Consider the following 20,628-nt stretch of genomic DNA (forward strand, 5'->3'; position numbering starts at 1 on the left):
GTAGAGATTGGGTTTCACCATGTTGGTTCAGGCTGATCTCGAACTCCTAACCTCAGGCAATCCGCCTGCCTCGGCCTCCCAAAGTGCTGGGATTACAGGTGTGAGCCATCACACCCGGCCCTTTTTGTTTAATTAAGAAAGAAATTTTAATTTTAAAATATACATACCATAAAATGTACTGTCTTAACCATTTCCAAGTGTACAGTCAGTAGTGTTAAGTACGTTCACGCTGCTGCGCATCCCATCTCCAGAATGCTTTTCACCTTGCAAAACTTGAAACTGAATCAGCTCTGGCATGGAGGCCTCACACCTGTAATCCCAGTACTTTGGGAGGCCAAGAAGGGAGGGATTGCTCAAGGCCAGAAGTTTGAGACCAGCCTGGCCAACATAATGAGACCCCATATCTTTTAACAACAACCAAAAAAGAAACCGAACCATTAAACAATTCCCCACCCAGCCCCGGGCAATCACTATTCTGCTTTCTGTTTCTACAGATTTGACTCCTAGATCTGCAGAAACACAGTACTGATTTGTGTGACTAGCATGCTTCACTTAGCAAAATGGACTCAAGATTAATCCATGTTACCAACTGTGTCAGAATGTCCTTCCTTTTTAAGACTGAATAGTGTTCCACTGTGTGGATGTACCACATTATGTGTATCCATTCATCTCCCAGTGGACACTTGAGTTGCTTCTGTTTTTCTTTTTTGTTTGAGACAGGGTCTCACTCTGTTGCCGAGGCTGGAGTACAGTGGCACAATCTCAGCTCACTGCAGCCTCAAACTACTGGGAACAAGCGATCCTCCCACCTCAGACTCCCAAGTAGCTGAGACTACAGGTGTGTCCTACCACACCCAGCTAATTTTTGTATTTTTTGTAGAGACAGATTTTCACTATGTTGGCCAGGCTGATCTTGAACTCCTGGCCTCAAGTGATCCACCTGTCTCAGCCTCTCAAGGTGCTGGGACGACAGGCATGAGCCACGACATCCGCTGGTTGCTTTTTTATTCTATCAGTAGTATCTTTTGATACCTGAGTGATTTTGATGAAGTCTGCTTGTCTTTTTTTTTTCTTTTGTTGCCTGTGCTTTGGGTGTCATATTTAATTAATCACCACCAAATCCAGTGTTATGAAGCTATCTCCTGTGTTTTCTTCTGAGAGTTTATGGTTTTAGTTCTTGTCCTTGGGCTGCTTACCGACTTTCAGTTTTTGGTGATGGTGTGAAGGAAGGACCCAGCTTTACTGTTCTGCACGTGGCTATTCTGTGCTCCCAGTTCTCTTGTTGGGGGCACTGTCCTTTCCCCACTGAACGGTCGTGGCACCATTGTTGAGAATAATTTGACTAGCTAATGCCTTTTTGCAGGCTTTTGTTGAAATGTGGCTTCACCCGTATTCCTTGGAGATGTGCCAAAAAATGCAGTCCCCGCATGCCAAGGTATGTTTCCACAGTTTTTGTTCCCACCTCCTGCTTCTGACCCTGCTCAGCCTGCTGCTTCTTATCCTGAGTGAGATTGCACAGGCTGGATGGTGGGAATAGAGACTCACCACCCACCCCTCACTCAGAAGCCAAACAAGAGGTGGGCATAGTTCTCTAGTTCCCGGTGGAGGGCAGGGGGCGTGGCACCCTGATGTGTAGACACTTGAGGCCTGGTCTCTCTGGAGCCCCCTCCCTGGCAGGGGAACACATGAGGCTGTGGTGCTCTTGCTCTGGGTGTGGGGGAGCCGTGACATCTCTGGGAGCCCATTCTCGTCTGTCTCCTTGACCATCAGCAGCAACTTTGTGTTTTCCCATGAAGTGGTTGCCTGGGGCAGACGCCTGCCCACTATGGTGACCTGGAGCCTCCTTTGCCTGTCTCCCCTATTCCCCCACCTCCTCCAGAGCATGAACAAGCAGCCTTTCTCATGGTGGATGGGGCCTGGTGCCCTCCTGCATGTGGCCTGGCCTGCTTTTTCTCCCTCTGCCTCACCTCTCCCTGTTCGCTCTCTGGGAAGCATGCGACTCACAGATGCATGGAGGTGGCGGAGGCCCTGGGTCGCTCCTGTTGTTGCTGTCCATGGGGCTAACATCCCTCTGGACTGGTCAGAGTGAGAATGTGGTAGATCCCCAGTCGGTCACCCTCCATGGAGCAGCTTGACTCACGCACATCCAGGACTCTGGCTGAAGCAGCATCAGCCACGCAGTCTGGTGCCCACAGTGTCTGTGCATCATTGTGCTTTGGGGACTTTGGCTTTGTCACTAACAAAATTTTTGAGGGCTTCCTCCAGAATAAAGGCTCTGTGGGTGATGGAATTGAACTTCAGAAGAGCATCCTGTCACTTTTCCTCTGATTTTGGGGAAGAGCTGTGGGTCTGCTTCTGCCACGGTCTCTGCAGCCAGTTCTACGGAGCCAGGCTTTGCAGTGTGGAGGCTGTCTCAGAGCACAGGGTCCCCCAAATCCTCACCCTCAGTATCACATGGGAGAATGGGGAAAAGCTGAGGGCCCCATCTTCGTCCTCCTGAGTCACAAAGAGCCTGCAGTGCCCTTTCTGCTTCCAGAGCAGACTAGCTGCGTGTGCCTGGCCACTGCCTGGGGGCCTGGTTGTTCCCAGGGCCCATTCCTCCCGCGGGGCTCCGGGACACTCAGTGTGCCTGCATGTGGTTCTGCCTGGCAGGGGCGGGGACTGCTACATTGTAGCAGTGTGTTCCTGTTGCTTCTTCTGTCTTCTGAGTGAGTGGAAACACATCTTTCAAAGGCTAGCCAGAAAGGCTCTTCTGGGCTGTCACCTGTGAAGATTGTGTCCTCACGGGCCAGAGGGAAGAACAGGTGGCTGTCCCTGTAGAGGGTAGGAGGTGCCTTTCCTTTCTTCCCCATATTCACTTACTCTTGAAAACTAGGTGGGTGGCAGTCAGAGAAAGGCAACTATGAATGTCTGTGTCCCCTAAGGACCCTTTCCCGGGTCTGTGCTGCACCTGCCATACAGAAATCCCTGCCCATTCCTGCTAGCCCTTATTTCTGGATGCACGGACTGAGATTCCTGGGGTCATCCTCCTCGCCCTGGTTGAGTCCAGGGTGTGTGCTTGCTCCCTGATGGCCCTGTGGGCAGGAAGGATGGCCACAGTGCTGCAGGCCGCTGTGTTTCTGCAAGTGTGGACGCACCACACAGGGGGAACTGTATGTCTGATTCCTGCCCGAGCCCCAGGTATGGCAGAGGAAGGCTGTGGAGAACACCTCCCTGCCCTGCTCTTTCCCACCCTACTCTGCTTGTCTTGATGTCTAATAGGTGTGTTCTGATCTCTCCTGATATGGACCCCAGTGGATGCACTGCTTGGACAGAAGGCATGGTGCTGTCAGGGCAGGATGTGTGCCAGGCTGGCTCTGGCTGTGCTAGACTGAAGAGGTGCTTTGGCAGGCCACAGTGCTGTGGGGCGTGTAGGTTGGAGGGTCCTGGATGGGAGCCAGCTGAGCGTCAGGCTCCTGCTACCTGTGGGTGTGTGTGGTTCTGGCCAGATCCTTGGGGGCTCCTGCCCTTGGAAGGCTGCCATATCTGGAGGATGAAGTTTCTGGTGCTGTAGGAGAGGATGCCTCCTAGAGTCAGAACTGATGTGCACACCTCAGCTGACCTCCAGACTGTAGCAGTGGAGGGCAGGGCCTTGTGTCCTAAGGAGACCTGTGCTCATCCTTACTTCTCAGACAGCCACTCATGGAGGGAACATTGATTGGGTTTTAGACACATAGGAACTGATCATGTCTTAAATTTCTCAAGACAACCCAGGGAAATCCAGTCTTTTCTGGGTGGAGTCCACCTCCTGGAATATGCCCCACTGGTTTTCTTTTCTGAGCCCCAGGATCTTGAGGTCTTGGTGGCTGGCAGCATGTGCCAGTGAGGGCCCAAGGCCCTTGACGACCTCTGATGTGCATGTGTGACATAGTGTGGCCTGAGTCACTGGGGAGAGTGGGTCCCATCTGGAAGGGCAGTGAGTTGGGCCCTTCCAATGAACTGGAGAGGCCTTTAGGCCCCAGCAACATTGAGTGGCCACCCAGGTGACCTGGAGGGTCTCTCTGCCCGGGCCTCCAAGGCTGATGAGTGTGTGGCCACAGCCCTGGCCTGGCTGTGGCGGGGGGGTCCTGCACTGACCCATGGCTGCTGGGACTGTGTTTGGATTGTCACTGACTGTAGTGTTTTTTTCTCCTCACTTCCAGCCTCATTCTCATTGCTTTCTCTCTCCACTTTGCCCTCCCATGTCTGGTCCCATCTCTCCCCTTCCCCACCCCAACCTCTTGTCCTTGCTCTTCTGTGTCTTCCTGCTTCTCTGTTGGTTCTCTCAGCTGGAGATTCTGCACTACTGTCTCCAGCACCCTTCACAGCCCCACCCAACTTAGCCTCCAGGTTCTTCACAGCCTACCACGTACTGGCTGTGGTCCTCTGTTCCCTTACCCTTGCCCGGATTGCATGTCCGTGCCTGGCAAAGCAAGGGTCCAGCCACAGGTGACTCGAGAGTCTAGATCGAGGCAGAATGAAACCCCTGTATTGGGAAGAGGCGGGGGTCAGCGTCCAGCTTGGCCTGGCCCCTGGCTTTGCAGAGTAGCCTGGTGTGGGCAGGAGTGTGACTGTGAGGCAGAATGAGGTGTATGGCCCTGGCTGGCCAGGCTCCCAGCCAGTGGAGGTGTCACAAGCTCTCTGGTGTTGGGGGCCCCGTGCTTAGCCCAGGTTTGAAGAGCTGGAGTCGTCAGGCCTCTGCAGTGGCCAGATTCACCCCAACTCTGCAGGGTTTGGCACTTGGGAAGATACAGAGGCCTGGGACTTCCGGGTGGTGTGGTTTCTGCCTTCTTCAGAAGTGTCTGTCTAGAGGTGCTGTGACCCAGAGCCTATGTGTGAGGCAGGGGGATGGGAAGAATCTGGGGCTTGACCCTATAGCCCACAGAGGCTGTCAGTCCTTGACAGCCCAGCCAGGGCCCAGCCTTCACCTGGGGAGCTCTGGCCACTCATACACACCTTCAGAAATGGATGAGTTTAAGTGGTGACCTCATAGAGGTTGTGGCTGTCTAGGCAGGAATGACAAGTGTGTGGATGGATTTGGGGTCAGTGAAGCAAAGTTCAGACCGTAGGGGACTTCAGGGATGGCAGAGTTAACAGATCCGTGAGAGCAGGGAGAGACAAGTGGTGCTCGCAGCCAGGGGTATGTCCTGTTCACCCAGTAAGGAGCACACATGAATGGGAATTTGAGCACAAGATTAGAGAACGTGTTGGGCCCCGAGTGCTGGTGGGCTGGGATGGCAGCTGCAGCACATGGGAACACCCTATTCTGCAGGAGCCACGCAGACGAGGGACCAGGGGGCTAGGGCCAGGTGGGGAAGGCAGTGTCCAGGAAGTATCTGGCAAACCCTATGGTGGGAGGGGTGACTAGTGAGGCCCATGCGGGGTGAGCTGAGGTACTATAAGGCTGGGCCAAGTAGGAAACGTGGGGCTTTGCGGACACATCCTTAAGAAGCAAACAGGTGCAACTGTAACCAGGGACTCCATGTGGGAATGTGGCCCAGGAGGGGTGCAAAGCTTGGGGAGAAGTTTGGCTCAGCAAACCTGTGGAAAAATAGCATGAGAGGGTTCCATGTGACTGCTGGGGGCAGGGGCAGTGAGCCCTCCATACTCTTCTGAAGGACCAGGTGAGATGGGGTGAGTGCACCAGTCGGGGAAGGCGGGTTTCCAGTTCCCATGTGGAGGTCATCTGCTCCCCTGACTGTAAGGAGGATGTCATGACTCAGGATCCCAGGTCAGGATCAGAAGGATGGCCAGGGCTGAGACTGGAGAAGGACGCTGGACCCACCCTGCTGGTGCTCTTCTAGTCAGGCAGTATAGGTACAAGTATTACATCTCATACTTCTCTCCTTTCTTCTTTTTATTTTCCTTTCTTTTTTGAGATGGAGTCACCCTCTGTTGCCCAGGCTGGAGTGCAGTGACATGATCTCGGCTTACTGCAGCCTCCAACTCCTGGGTTCAAGCGATTCTCCTGCCTCGGCCTCCTTAGCAGCTGGGATTACAGGTGCATGCCACCATGCCCGGCTAATTTGTGTATTTTTAGTAGAGATAGGGTTTCACCATGTTGGCCAGGCTGGTCTCAAACTCCTAACCTCAAGTAATCTGCCTGCCTCAGCCTCCCAAAAGTGCTGGGATTACAGGCATGAGCCACCATGCCTAGTCCATCCTTCCAAAACAGCGCAAATTTATTGCCCAAAGACCTAACAGTATAGATAAATAGAAGTAAATAGCAGGGCATGGTGGCCCATGCCTGTAATCCCAGCATTCTGAGAGGGTGAGGCAGGCAGATTGCTTGAGCTCAGAGTTTGAGACCAGCCTGGGCAACATGGCAAGACCCCTGTGTCTACAAAAAAAAAAAAAATACAAAAATTAACCAGGTGTGGTGGTATGTACCTGTGGTCCCAGGTACTCAGAAGGCTGAGGTGGAAGAATCCCTTGAGCCCAGGAGGCAGAGGCTACGGTGAGCCGAGATCACGCCACTGCATTCCAGCCTGGGTGACAGAGTGAGACCTTGTCTCAAGAAAGAAGAAAATACCCCTCACCCCATAGCTCGATCCTCAGACTCAGCCACTATCTGCGGGGTGTCACCTGGACCTGTGGGACATTTTTCTGACAGAGACTTGAGTGGATTGTGATGTGGGCAGTGACCCCTGCAAGATCTGCAGCATCCCAGGATATACCTGGAGGCCATGCCCTGCACCAGCCTCAGCAGCACAGATGTGTTGAGGCCCAAAGGGCTGGGGGGCAAGCGTGGAGAGGCGAGCATGTCCACTCAGACTCACATCCCACCCTCAGTGCCCCCATTCCCCTGCCCTCATCCAGTGGATGCTCCCACCTGCCCTCCTAATGCTGAGCAACCAGAGGAAGCCCACAGCCAAGCAAAAAGGCTTTCCTCTCCGGCTAGGTCTCCAGGATCCTGCTTGTGTGTTGCAAATCGAAAGTTTGGCTTATACACTTGACAGTGCTCTTGTCTTGGGGCTTTCCTGACCACAGGTCCATGGGCAACAGAGGAAGTGATGCCTGGAGCTTCTCCTGGGCTGAGCCCTAGTCGGGCTATGTCTGGGATGAGGAGCAGGTGGAAGGAATTGGGGAAGAAAGTGAAGCCATGGGGTTTTATTTTTTCAACAGGGTCTTACTATGTCACCCAGGCTGGAGTGCAGTGGCATGATCCTAGCTTACTGCACCCTCGAACTCCTGGGCTCAAGTGATCCTCCCACCCCTGCTTCCTGAGTCACTAAGACTATAGATATGCACCACCACACCCAGCTAACTTTTAAAAATCTTTCGTGGAGACAGGGTCTCCCTGTGTTGCCCAGGCTAATCTCAAACTCCCGGCATTAGCGATCTTCCTGTCTTGGCCTCCCGAAGTGCTGGAATTCCAGGTCTGAGGCACCGCGCCTGGGTTCCGTGTGCTTTCTGCACACACTTGGGAGGCAGGTGGGAGACCCTGGGTCTAGAGCTTGGGGGTGACACTGGCCTTCTCCTGCCCTGAGGGTCAAGCAGTGCCCAAGGGCACAGCCTGGTGAGGTCTATCCTGTGCCACCCACTGCAGGTGCACAGCAGTGGGGAGGGGGAGGGGTCAGGGCTGGGAGACCCCCTGCAGATGTGTCTGCTTAGCGAGCCCTCCCCAGGGTGGGCTCTGTGGGTGTTAGGCCAAGTGCTTCCCTACCACAAGCTGGTTGCAGTTTAGACCAAGCAGTGCAAGGTATATCTGCTGGGTGCCAGGCACAGTGGTGTCCCAGGGCACGGTGGCCCCACTGCCGGCCTGGCTCATCTCATGCCTCCTGTGGGGAAGCAAAGCAAATGGCCCAGGGCAGGATGTGGTCAGACCTGGAGGCCGAGTGCCGTGGGCACCGCAGTCCTTCCCATCCCTGACCCTCTCTTCCTCCACCTAGCAGTGGTTCGGGCCCACTGAGGAGCATGTGCTGGTGGTGCACCTGCTGCAGAAGCATCTGCATGTCTCTGCCAAAAGCCTGAAGTCAGAGCAGGCCTCACTCTCCTCCCACTCCCACTCCACCAGCCCCCTGGAGGAGTTGAAATAGTGGGTGGCCCTTGCGGCTTCTTGCAGCTGCCGTCTCCTCCTCTTACCCCTCTTCAGGCGTCACCCATAGCGACCTCACCCCAGGGCATGGTGGGGGCAGGGTGAGGGGAGTCCCTTCCTGCTCACATAGGATGTGAGGCCTCTGGAGGGCTAGGCAGCTGCTTTTTCACCCTGTCCAGATGGCCCGGCAGGGCTGCCAGCTGATCTCTGGCTCCCAGAGCCTCTCTCCAGACTGGCCAGAGAGGCCCTACCGTGCTGCCATCTCTTGTTCCTCCCCATCCTTGTCTGGAGAAGGGCTGGGGTGGTCCTGACTCCCACCCACCAGGGCCAGCAGAGTGGGCTATTTGTGTGGGACTGAGGTGGTGTGTGCATAAGTTGCACTGGCTTGGCCACCTGTGTGCTGTTTCTGGGATGTTCCCTGACCTCCCTGAACCTTGGTTTCTTCCTCTGAGGAATGGTGCTAAGGTCATCTCTTACCTCTCAGAGGTGCATGGTGCTCTCCCCCAGCAGATCCAACCCTTGTTGCTGAGCCCTGGGCTCATCATCTATGAGCAAGGCCTCCTTACCAGGCAAGCAGCAGGTGGCCCTCCCTATTCTCTGCAGGGCCACCATCCTGAGGTTCATCCGGCAGAAACTCCTTCTTGCAGCGTTGCTTTGGCCACTGACCCCTGGACGCATTGTTCAGAGCTGTGAGTATCAGCCCTGTCACACGTGTGCCTGTGTCCACTGTGTACCCTAACGAGGGAGGTCCCCTGGGGTGGATGAGGAGAACAAGTGTTGTCACGAGGCCTTGAAGAGGAGGGGGCTCTTGGAGGGCTACATGGTTCTGTTTCAGTTTCCAAAGCCAACCCTCAGGTACAGGAAAGCCCTGCCCTGTCCCACCTGTCTGCTGCCAAGCAGGTTCCTACCCTTACCCAGCCAGGGAGCACTGGACCCCCTGGGCTGGGAAAAGCACACCCATGGCCCTGGCTTCTGAAGGGCCAGCAAGAGAGCCAAACCTCACAGGGCTGTGTGAGTCTCCTGTGCCCTCTGGGGGAAGTGGGAAGAGTCAGTCCCACCCAGCTGCTGCCTGGGACCTGGACTCCAGGCCAATGGAGGAGTTGGCCCCCAGCCACTGGGCTCTCAGCTCACACCCTCTCCCACAGGTCCTAGAAATGTGGCTGAGCTACCTGCAGCCATGGTGTTATGCGCCTGACAAGCAGGCTCCAGGCAGTGACTCCCATTCCTGGTGTGTGTTGAAGAAACGGTGAGCCTCAGCTCCTCTCCTCACAGCCATGCCACTGGCTCCCCAGGATGGACGTTGCTGCAGTGGGTGGAGGCCAAGCCAGCGGCCTGTGCTGGGGTCAGTCTGGCCCTGATCCCAGTGGCCTCCTGGGCCCCTCTCCCAGGCCCTGCTTTGTGGAGCAGACCAGCCCTTCCTAGGCTCAACTTTGCCAGGCCCTAGAATTGGTTTCTCATGGAAGCAGTGGGTGTCCCATCCTGCCCTGTCCCCTCCACCTTCTGGCCCAGACAAATGCTCAATGACCCCCAAACTATCCTTTGACCCCCAGCAGCACAGAGCAAAGCAGTGGCCACTTTCCCCTCATCTCCTGTGTGATCCTTGTGGCAGACCCTCAGGCTTCTGTGGCACCTGGCCTGGCCATCGACCTCTTCCCTTGTGCCCTTTCCCTTTGAATCCTCTGGGGGATCCTCCCTCACCCCCCTCTGGCTCTGAGCTGGCCTCTGCCAATGGTGGCCTCAGTCCTCTTGGAAAGGGACCTCAGCCTTGCTAAGGATGCAGTGTCCTCAGAGGGCCTGGGTCTCACCTGCCTCCGACCTGCCCTTTCTGCCCACCCGCGGCCCCATGAGCTATCATCTGACACCCTATCTCCTCAGCCAGGGAGAGTTTGGAAGCCCAGGGACAAGCAGGGGTCTTAGAGGCATGGACTAGTGCAGCCCCTCCCCCAGGGGGAGGACTGGCCCCGACCTGCCACCTCATTCCCCAGGGCGCCCTTTGTCCAGAAGAACCTGATGTACACCAAGCTCTTCGTGGGGTTCCTGAACCATGAGCTCCCCACAGACTTGGTCAGCCCCAAGCATGCACTCATCATGTTCTGAGTGGCCAAAGTCTTTGCCCAGCCCAACCTGGCCAAGATGATCCAAAAAGGTAAATCCTCAGCCTGGGCAAAACTGGCAGATCCTGACCCAGCCAGACCGGGGCCAGGCCCTTTGCTGGTGGGTGGCAGCTCTGCAACAGAGACTCATGTGCTCAAAGTGGGCCCTGGCAAAGGGTGCTGTGGAGACTCCTGGGACACATCTGCAAGGTGAAGTGTGAGACCGGCTGGACCCCGCCTGCCCTGCAGCCACCAGGCACTGAGTGAGGGGCTGCAGATGTGCCCACAGAGGGGGGCTGCAGTCCAAGCTGCAGCCCCGTTTCTCCCTGGTGATTCCTGGTGGCTGTCTCAGGAGGCAAGCCTGGTCTCTGCTGTTTGTCCTGGCTGGGTTGGGCGTTGGCTTCTATCACTCCTCCTGGTGTTTGCCTCCTGCAAACACTGCTGGGGGGCTCTTTGTGAACCACCAGCTGCCCTGCCCACCCTCCGCATGTCAACCACCTATTGTACGGGAGATGCGGCCAGACAGGGCCTTAGGAGGACACCCTTTGGTCATGGCTCCCCAGACACCTCAGAAGCACCCCAGAATTTCACAGGCAGTAGCCGGACACTCTACCCCTGGAAGTGGGCACCAGGTACGTCTCCTGACTTCCAAGTAAGCAGCTGTTCCTGCAGCCAGAGCTTGTCACCGCCCCCGCAACAAGCACTGACTCTTCAAGGTCCCCACATTCACCAGCAGCTTCCTGTCACAGTGGCCGCCAGCAGTCACTGATGCGTCCTTCAAGGTGAAGAGCCACGTCTACAGCCTGGAGGACCAGGACTGTAAGCACACTCGAATGTTCGGGGGCAGAGGCCCGCATCCTGGTGAGTGGGTCACTGGCACCCATCCTCAGGGTCCCCAGAGCCGTGGGGCTGAGCAGAGCCTGGGGAGTGCTGTGTTCCAGCAGGAAGGAGGGAGGCTGGCATAGCGTTTAGGCCACATCTTCCCGTTTCAGTAAAGTCTGATTTTTTTCTGATAACAAAGGCAGTGTTGGTTGGGAAATTTCACATTTACAAGATCATCCTTTAGTCTTTGAAAGCACTCTGGCAGACGCTGCTCCTTCTGGTGCTCAACCGTCTGGCTGTGCATCACTCTTGGGGTCCCTGGCTGGCCTGCCTCGGTGGCAGCACAGGCCCATCCTGCCAGTGACCTGCCCATGCCTCCCTCACAGGTCCCGCACCTTGCTCAGCTCATCATGCAGGCCAAGCACATGGCCAAGTCCATCTTGGACCAGTGCGTAGAGAGCCCCCCGGCTGCTCCTACCCAGCCAATGATCCAGACAAGATGGGGCAGGACAGTGTCTGGAAGACAGACAAGTACCTGAAGGAGGCCCTGGAGTATTTGCTCCAGATACTCCCTGTATGAACTATGGGGCCTGCCTCACGGCCATCAGGGTCCCTTTCCTCAAAGGATCCACTCCCCCTCAGCCTGTGGTCAGCCAAGTACCAGTCCCAGGCCCCACTCAGATGAAGCCAGTATTGTGGGAGGCAGGCCCACACCCTGAGCGTCATGTCTGTGTCTCCTTGTTGCCATTTCTAAGAGGCCGGTGGGGTGAAGACCAGTCCCCACCCTTCACTTTCATACTGAGAGAAGAGGCACTTCTCTCTGGCAACTCAGTGAAACACAGCTCAAGCAGTTCACACTCGCCTTGGGCACCACCCAGGATAAGAATGGAAAGCAGCAGGTCCTCGACTGCATCGTGGGTAAGGATGGACTCATCCTCATGCCCCTGGAGGTCTGTACCAGGTGAGAGGTGCATGGGCTGGGCCCTGACCTGTCCCCAGCTCCCTCCTCCCCCGTGAACAGATGCAGCTCCACTCCTCAGAGTTGTGTGTGGGCCATTGTTTTCTGGCCTGTCCCTGTGGCCTGGGTTTATAGACCATCAATTGGCTGTGAAGGTTTGACATTGAGTACCAGGGGGACCCAGAGCTGCAGCCCATTTAGAGCTACAAATTGACAGCTTGGTCTGTGTGCTCTTCTGGTGGTCGTCTGCCACCCACCGCAGAGTGGGCAGGAGGGCCAGCCTGACCTCTTCAGAGAGGGCTCTGGATGCCCCTGTGCACGGTGCAGTCCTGGGGTGGACTGTGGTTCCACCACCCCATGCCCCCCTGCCGCTGTGCATCACTTTGCAGGACAGATGGCAGGCAGCTGTGCGTTCCTGGGATGACTTCCTGGGAAGCTTCCGTCTCTTTACCATGTCATGAGCCTGTGCTGGCCAGCAGGCACCTGCTAAGCCCCATGGGCAGAGGCAGACAGCCGGCCACGCCCATGGCCCCAGTCTCAGCCTGTGCTTCCTGGGTAGCTACCAGATTCTGCTTTGGCTGCTGCTGGCCTTCTTTGAGGCCTCTCTGTTCTGAGTTGGTCCCTCCCTGGCACTGCTGCTTGCCCTGGGCTATGTCCTCTTATGCCTCAGCTGTGAGGCCGCTGACTGAATGGGGAAGGTGCAGCAGCCCTGACTGTGTTGGCCGCTGTCTTCACAGCAGGCTGGGGGGACTTGCCACACAGCCCCACCCTTGTGCTTGGGAGGTGATGAGAGCACACCCCCCAATGACCCTGCCCCCGCACCTGTGAAAGCCCACCACACTTTGGCAGCGTGTTCATCTGCCAGTTGTGGAATGTCAACCTCCTGCAGGCCCAAGAAGTGAGGCCCTGGGTGGTGCGGGTGGCCCTGGGCAGCCTGGCACTGCTGTGGGCCCCACCATGCTGATGTCCTTGTCTTTCAGCTGCAGTACCTCAAGTCCCTCCTGGAAAAGGGCCAGAGGCCTCAGGCAGCCCCAGAGGAGGCTGGGTCTAGCTCTCCCAGGTGAGTGCCTGGTCACTCCCGCCCCATCCCTGGTGCCTGTTTGGGGCTCACTGCTGACTCTTCCTTCACCCAGGGACCAGGAAAGCATGCAGTTCCCCAAGTTCTCCACCAAGAGCCTCTCCAAGAAATGGTGAGTCCCACTGGCATGCAGATAGGGGCAGCCCTGCAGCCTGGGCCCCAGAGAGGGAGTGGGGAAGGAGGGGTGGCAGTGCAGAAGCAGAGGAGGCTGTGGCCTCACTGGGTCCTGATGCACACTCCACTCCTGGGGATTCTTAAGGGGACAGTCCCTCTACCCGCCCCCAGCCTGCTTATGAGCCCCACTCCTGTGGCAGCACGTGCCACTCTGCCTGCACTGAAGCAGACCATGAAGAACAACTTTGCCAAGTGGCAGAAGAGGCTACAGGCACTGCAGAACTGGCACCTGCCCCGCTCAGTGCTTTGAGCCACCTGGATCTATGCCCGCAGCTGGTCAGTGCCAGGCATACCTACCTGCAGCTGGAGACTGACTCACTACACCATTTCCTGATAATTCCACTTTTTCTTTTTTCAGATGGAGTCTCACTCTGTTGCCCAGGCTGGAGTGCAGTGGTACAATCTCGGCTCTCTGCAAGCTCTGCCTCCCGGGTTCAAGCCATTCTCCTGCCGCAGCCTCCCAAGTAGCTGGGACTATAGGCGCCCGCCACCACGCCCGGCTCATTTTTTTTGTATTTTCAGTAGAGACGGGGTTTCTCTGTGTTACCCAGGATAGTCTCGATCTCCTGACCTTGTGATCCACCTGCCTCTGCCTCCCAAAGTGCTGGGATTACAGGTGTGAGCCACCACCCCTAGCCAATTCCACTACTTTTCAACCCAGCTAAATTCCAAGATAGATGACACTCAAGATAGAAAAAGTACTTGATTTCCAATCTGATAAGCTGTTTGTGTTCTAGTATTTTGCTATTTGATATTCACACAAAAGCACATGATGAAGTTAAGTACTGTCCTACCTGTTGAAGACTGAAAATAAAGCTGTTTCTTTCCAAGTCGTGTGCCTTGTCCTCACTGGCTATCAGGTGTTTCTTCCCAGTCTCTGTTGCCTTCAGGGACCTTTCTGGGCTGCCAAGGAGTCTTGTTCATCCCAGGACCTGGCACTGCCCTGGCAGAGCTGCGCACACCTCCCTGGAGGTGGGAGGGCTTTTCTGGTCCCCTAGCTGGGCTGGAGCTGCCTTCCAAACACATGACCACTCTGGGTCTCCTGCCCAGACTGCACTTCCTGGGGACAAGATGCTGTCCTCTCCTGCCCTGACACAATACAAGTGACAGGCCTCAGAAGACTGTCTCCAGAGTGCTGTGGTCACACCTGCACCACCCCTCCCACCACAGCACAGCTGTGTCCATTGTCTGGGAGTGGCCAGCTAGCTCAGTGCCACCCTCACCCGGCAGCACAGTTCTCCGAGGCCCACAGCCCCATTTCCTTGGCATTAATGTCAGCCTCTTCCTGCTTCAGGGAGCAGGAACTTTGCCAGGAAGCTGGAGGATGAACCAGGCCAAGGAATGGGACACTATGTCAGAAAAGGAGAGCTAAGGTCAGGGCTGACCAGGGCCAGACTGGACAGTGCCAGCCCCAAGGCTGACAGCATCCTGACAGGACAGTGGGCCCAGGTTCATGGAGAAGGGTACGCAGTGACAACTCCTGATGAACACAGGAATAATGAATTTATCATAACAATCACAAATGATGGGGTAGTGCACATAAAAAAGGGGGGATCCCTCATCACCAGAGGGCTGCAGGCTGTTGCCCAGAGTGGCAGGCAGCACAGGGAGGCGCTCACTGCATGGCCCCGCCAGCCGCCAGGCCCCCTCTCAGTGGTGCAGTGCATGGTATTTTGAGGACGCAGGTCCCGAGGGCCTTGCTCTTCATCCTTCACAGTGAGTACATGGTCCTCATGCGAGCAGCACAGGTGTGCCTGCAGTAGGATCCTTGACAGCCCTGCGCCCTGGGTGCCCCACAGTGCTCAGCAGGAATGCTGTGAGGGCTGAGGCCCAGTTGGTGGTGGGAAGCTGGCAGCACCCCCAAGCCAGCCCTCCCTCTGAAGGGCAGCCTGTGTCCTAGACTGGGGCTTCTCCAGGAGTGTGCCCCACTTGTCCAAAGCAGCTCAGCCTGAACCCAAAACTGTGACCAAAGAATTACGTGTCCTGTGTTGTCCTATAGAAGTGAGTAGGGGTGTGTCGAGCACACACAAGACACTCTAACAACACCCTGAGTGCACCCTCACATAGCTGAGATGGACTCGGACCATGGACAGGCTGCAGCAAGAGGAGCCCAAGGATCCTGACTAAGAATTCCTAAGCCTAGCTGTGGAAGGTGACTGCATCCACCTTTAAACATGGGGCTTGTAACTCAGCTCACACCCAACCAATCAGGTAGTAGAGGGCTCACTAAAATACAAATTAAGCTAAAGCAGGAGGTAAAGAAATAGTCAGATCATATACTGCCTGAAAGCGCAGTGGAAGGGACAATGATCGGGATATAAACCCAGACATTCGAGCAGGGAGTGGCAACCCCCTTTGGGTCCCCTCCCTTTGTATGGGAGCTGTTTTCACTCTATTAAATATTGCAACTTAAAAAAAAAAGGCAGCCCAAGGATCTGGATTCCTGGAGGAAGTCACATGGAGGACCTCCTCTAACAAGATGGCCAATGCCTCATAGACAACCTACTCCACTGCCTCTGTTCCGGTTCTGTCCAAGTGCGGGATTTCATTAATCAGGGACTGGGCAGCCCCAGCAGTGCCCGCTACCCAAGGAAATCATGCTGTCCTGACCTGATCATCAAGGAAGGACAGACCCGTCATCCATCACCTTTACTTGTTCCATTAAAAATACATTATGTAATAGGTTGGCTGAGATACAATTCACCCATTTAAAGCATTACATTCAGTGGTTTTTGGTACCACATTCTGAATTGTGCAGTATTATCAAAATCAGTTTTAGAACATTTTCTTTTTTTCTTTTTTTTTGAGATATAGTCTCCCTCTGTCACCCAGGCTAGAGTGCAGTGGCATGATCTCAGGTCACTGCGACCTCCGCCTCCCAGGTTCAAGCGATTCTCCTGCCTCAGCCTCCTGAGTAGCTGGGACTACAGATGTGCACCATGACACCTGACTAATTTTTGTATTTTTGGAAGAGGCGGGATTTCACTATATTGGCCAGACTGGTCTCAAACTCCTGACCTCAAGCAATCCACCTGTCAAAGCCTCCCAAAGTGCTGGGATTACAGATGTTGAGCCACCGTGCACAGACCAATTTCAGGACATTTTTGTCACTCCAAATTAAAACTCCATTTCCCCCACAGCATCCTTGACCCTTGACAATCACTTATCAACTTTTTATCTGCAGTAGGCTAAATAACAGTCCATAAAGACATCATGTCCTATTCCCTGAAACCTGTAAATGTTACCTTATTTGGGAAAAGGTTCTTTGCAGATGTGATGAAGTTACAGATCTTGAGATGGTGGTTAATCCTGGGTTATACAGGTGGGCCCTAAGTGCAATTGCATGTATCCTCATAAGAGGGAGGCAGAAATTCACACACACACAGGAGAAGGCGATGTGAAGATGGAACATAAAGAGAATTTATTTACTCTGTGATGTTGGCCTTGAAGACTGGAGTGATACAGCCACAAGCCAAGGAGTACCAACAGTGACCAGAAGCTGAAAGATGTGAGGAACAGGTTCCTCTCCTATAGCCTCCCTGCTGCCACTGTGATTTTTGCTCGTGGTACTGACTTTGAACTTCTGGTCTTGAGAATTGTGAGAAATTAAATTTCTGTTCTTTTAAGCCACCAAGTTTGTAGTAACTTGTTATAGCAGCCACAGGAAGCATGAATTTCATTACCAGGAGTGGGGTGCCTAAAAATGTGGCAGTGGCTTTGGAATTGGATAATGAGGTCAATGGTAGAATTGTGAGAAGCATGATAGAAAAGGCCTAGGTTGCCTTCAACAAGTAGAAATGTGGATGTTCAAGACTCTGTCACCAAGACTCTGCCTTAAAGGAAATGAGGAACTTGATACACAAAGTCTGTGTTATCTTCAAGAATACATACATTATCATAAACACAATGTTGGTAGACACATGAATAGTAAAGGTAATGCTAAGGGCACAAGGAACATGTTACTGGAAACTAGACTGAAGATGATCTTTGTTATATAATGGCAAAAATTTAGTTGGATTGTGTCCTGTAGCTATTTGGAAGGCAGAATCATAAGCAATGAGCTTGCACATTTAGCTGAGCAGACTTCCAATCAAAGCATTCAAGACTCAGCTTGGCTTTTTTCCTGCTTATAGTAAATGCAAGAGGAAAGAGATAAATTGAGGGAATAATACAAAATATAAATAATTTAAAAGTACAAAAAAATAGATAAACTGAGGGAAGAATTGTTATGCCAAAAGGAACCTAGACTTGATGATTTGGGGAATTCTCAGGCTATTTAGATTGGAAAAAACCAAAAAGCTAAAACTAGGAGGTTCACTGTTAGGAAATCGTGTTCTGTTGAGAATGCCAAGGGTGTGGCATGTCTTGCAAATTTCCCTAGTGCCAAAGAGATTACACATGGGACTCATGAATCCCCTCAATCACCTCATGGAAGTGAGAAAGAGATGAAATTATCTAAGAAAGATCTGTGGAAAAACCTCATCTAGTGCCATGAATTCCATCATATATGCAGAAATTCCACAAGGATTTTAGAATGTTCTACCAGCATAAACACTGCCAGCTTGGACTAGAAAGTTTAGGGACTAGACAAAATCAAATAACTCTCAAAATTTTAGAGGTGGGAAACAGGCTGATAAAACTACTCAACCTCAAACATGTGCTACCCTTTAAGAAAAGCAAAGATGAGCATGAGGGCAGAGCCATGGGATCAGAAGCCAAAGTCATAGACACAGAGATGGAGCCTCCAACTTTATGATATCTTGTTATGTGCAGCCATGGGAAACTAATATACTCTCTCTACAGATCTACCTCTTCTTTGGAGTTTTTTAGAGCCTTGCTCTGTTTCCAGGCTGGAGTGCAGTGGTGTGATCTCGGCTCACTGCAACCTCTGCCTCCTCAGTTCAAGTGTTATTTTGCCTCAGCATCCCGAGTAGCTGGGACTACAGCCATGCACCACTATGCTGGGCTAATTTTTGTTATTTTTAGGGTTTCACCATATTGGCCAGTCTGGTCTCAAACTCCTGACCTCGTGATCTGCCCACCTCAGCCTCCCAAAGTGCTGGGATTACAGGTGTGAGCCACTGCACCCGGCCTCTTTGGACATTTTATAAAAAGGCAATATGTAGTCTTTTGTGACTGCTTCATTTCATTTAACGTTTTTAAGTTTCATCCATGTTGTAACATTTACCAGCTCTTCATTCCTTCATGTGGCCATATGATATTCCATAGCATATTCCATGTTCAGTTCATCCATTCGTCAGCTGTTAGACATGTGGGTTGTTTCTACTTTTGGCTATTACAAATGATGTTATGATGCTACAACAATCTGTGTATATGTTGTTGTGTGGACGTGTTTTCTTTTCTCTTGAGTATATACCTAAGAGTGGAACTTCTGGGTCATATGGTTAACTCTACATTTAATTATTTGAAGGACTGTCATACTGTTTTCTAAAGCAGCTGTACCATTTCACATTCTCTCCACCAATGTATGAGAATTCCAGGTTCTCTGCTAGGTGTGGTGGTTCACACCTGTACTCCCAACACTTTGGATCACCCGAGGTCAGGAGTTCCAGACCAGCCTGGCCAACATGAGACCCTGGTCTCTATGAAAAATACAAAATTAGCCAGCTGTGGTGCTGTGTGTCTGTAGTCCCAGCTACTCAGGAGGCTGAGGCAGGGGAGTCACTTGAAGCTGGGAGGTGGAGGCTGCAGTGAGCCAAGATTGGGCCACCGCACTCCAGCTTGGGCAACAGAGAGAGGCTCCATCGCAAGAAAAAAAAAGAATTCCAATTTCTCTACATCTTTGTCAACACTTATTTTTGTCTGTCTTTTTTTTAAATCACAGCCGTTATGATAGGTATGAAGTGGCATCTCATTGTGGTTATTTGCAATCCCCTAATGACTAGTAATGCTGAGCATCTTTTCATGTGCTTCTTGGCCATCTCTATCTCTTCTTTGGAGATGTTAATTCCAGTACTTTGCCCATTTTTGAGTTGCACATTTTTTGGTGTTGTTGAGTCGTAGGAATCCTTCATGTATTCTTGATTTTAAACTCTTACCTGATATGTAATTTGCAAATACGTTCTTCTTTTTCCCTCTTTTGACAATGTCCTATGATGTACAAGTTTTTAATTTTGATGAAGTCAAAGTCATCTACGTTTTTTGTTGCTTGTGTCTTTTTGGCATCATATCTAAAAAAACTGTTGTTGCCTAATCCAATGTCATGAAGATGTATGCCTCTACTTTCTTCTAACATATTTAGTTTCAGTTTATAAATTTTTTGACCCACTTTGAGTTAATTTTATGAAAAAAATACAAAAGTTAAAAATAATTAGCCAGGCTTTGTGGTGTGCACCTATAGTCCTAGCTACTCAGGAGGCCGGGGTGGAAAGATCACTTGAATCCAGAAGTTTGAGGCTGCAGTGAGCTATGATCACACCACTGCACTCCAGCCCAGGCAATAGAACAACACCCTAACCACACACACACACAAAGCTGAAGGTAGCAAAGCATCTCCATTCATCAGAGGCATGTGGGCATCTTTGTCCTCTCTTGCTAACCTGGGGAACGCAGTTGGGCCTGACTATCTGTTTTGCCCCTTGATTCTAGCTGGTTGGTTGCTCAGCCCAGGCCCTCCTCTCTGATGAATCCCAAAGTGGCTCCCCAGTTCTGATGCCCTCTCAGCTTCCCTAGTCCCTGAGTTTCACCATAGCTCCTAGTCAGGGCTCAGCTCTGTACCAGCAGTTTCTAAACTGCAAACTAGAAACAGGCACTAGTTTTCCATAATACTATGTTGAGTGCAAAATAGGTGACAGGTATTTAGCTTCTAATGGCTAAGTAAGCAAATGTCCAGAAATACATCCAATTCCAGTAAACGTTTCTCCACACTGCCCCTGTAGGTGCTGACACAGAGGTGCCAGTACCCGTCTTCTCATTCAGTGGGTGCGAAATCTTCCTGAACTTTCCTTCAGGAGGCTGGCTGGAGTGTTTGGAGATGCCATCCTCACTATCACCTACCACCCCCAGGCATAGCTATTTTTGTATCCCTCAGCCTCCCGTAGACAGAGTAGTCCCACCTGCAGAAATTAAGGTGTTAAGAAATTAAAGTGAGTGTTGGGTAACTTTTGCTTTGACAGGTGGGAGTCAGCAAGAGATGTCAGTAATAGTGTGGGCTCTGACACCAGCCAAGTGACATCCTGAGCATAACAATTAGTATCATGCTTCGGTTTTTCCTTGGCCATAAACTGGAATGAGTGGTACTGTAGCCGAGTAGGGATCAAATGAGTTTGCACACGCATGAAGCATGCAGAACAGGGCCTTGCAGGCAGACATCACTGTAGAGTGCACAAATGGGGTCTGGCTGTGAGACCCAGAGCCAGGCAATGACAGGATATGGAGGGCTTTAACTTGGGGTGCTGACACCCACACTGAAGGCATGAGCTCATCC

The 20,628-nt window shown here is 52.7% G+C and overlaps 1 pseudogene; it reads left to right on the forward strand.

The window, feature by feature from the left end:
• The first annotated feature begins 1,363 nt into the window (after positions 1–1,363).
• On the forward strand, positions 1,364–14,003 carry LOC100449991 (sphingomyelin phosphodiesterase 4-like; annotated as a pseudogene).
• The last annotated feature ends 6,625 nt before the right edge of the window (positions 14,004–20,628 follow it).

The sequence above is a fragment of the Pongo abelii genome, chromosome 13, assembly GCF_028885655.2.
Source record: "Pongo abelii isolate AG06213 chromosome 13, NHGRI_mPonAbe1-v2.0_pri, whole genome shotgun sequence".
In the NCBI taxonomy this organism is placed as follows: Eukaryota; Metazoa; Chordata; class Mammalia; order Primates; family Hominidae; genus Pongo; species Pongo abelii.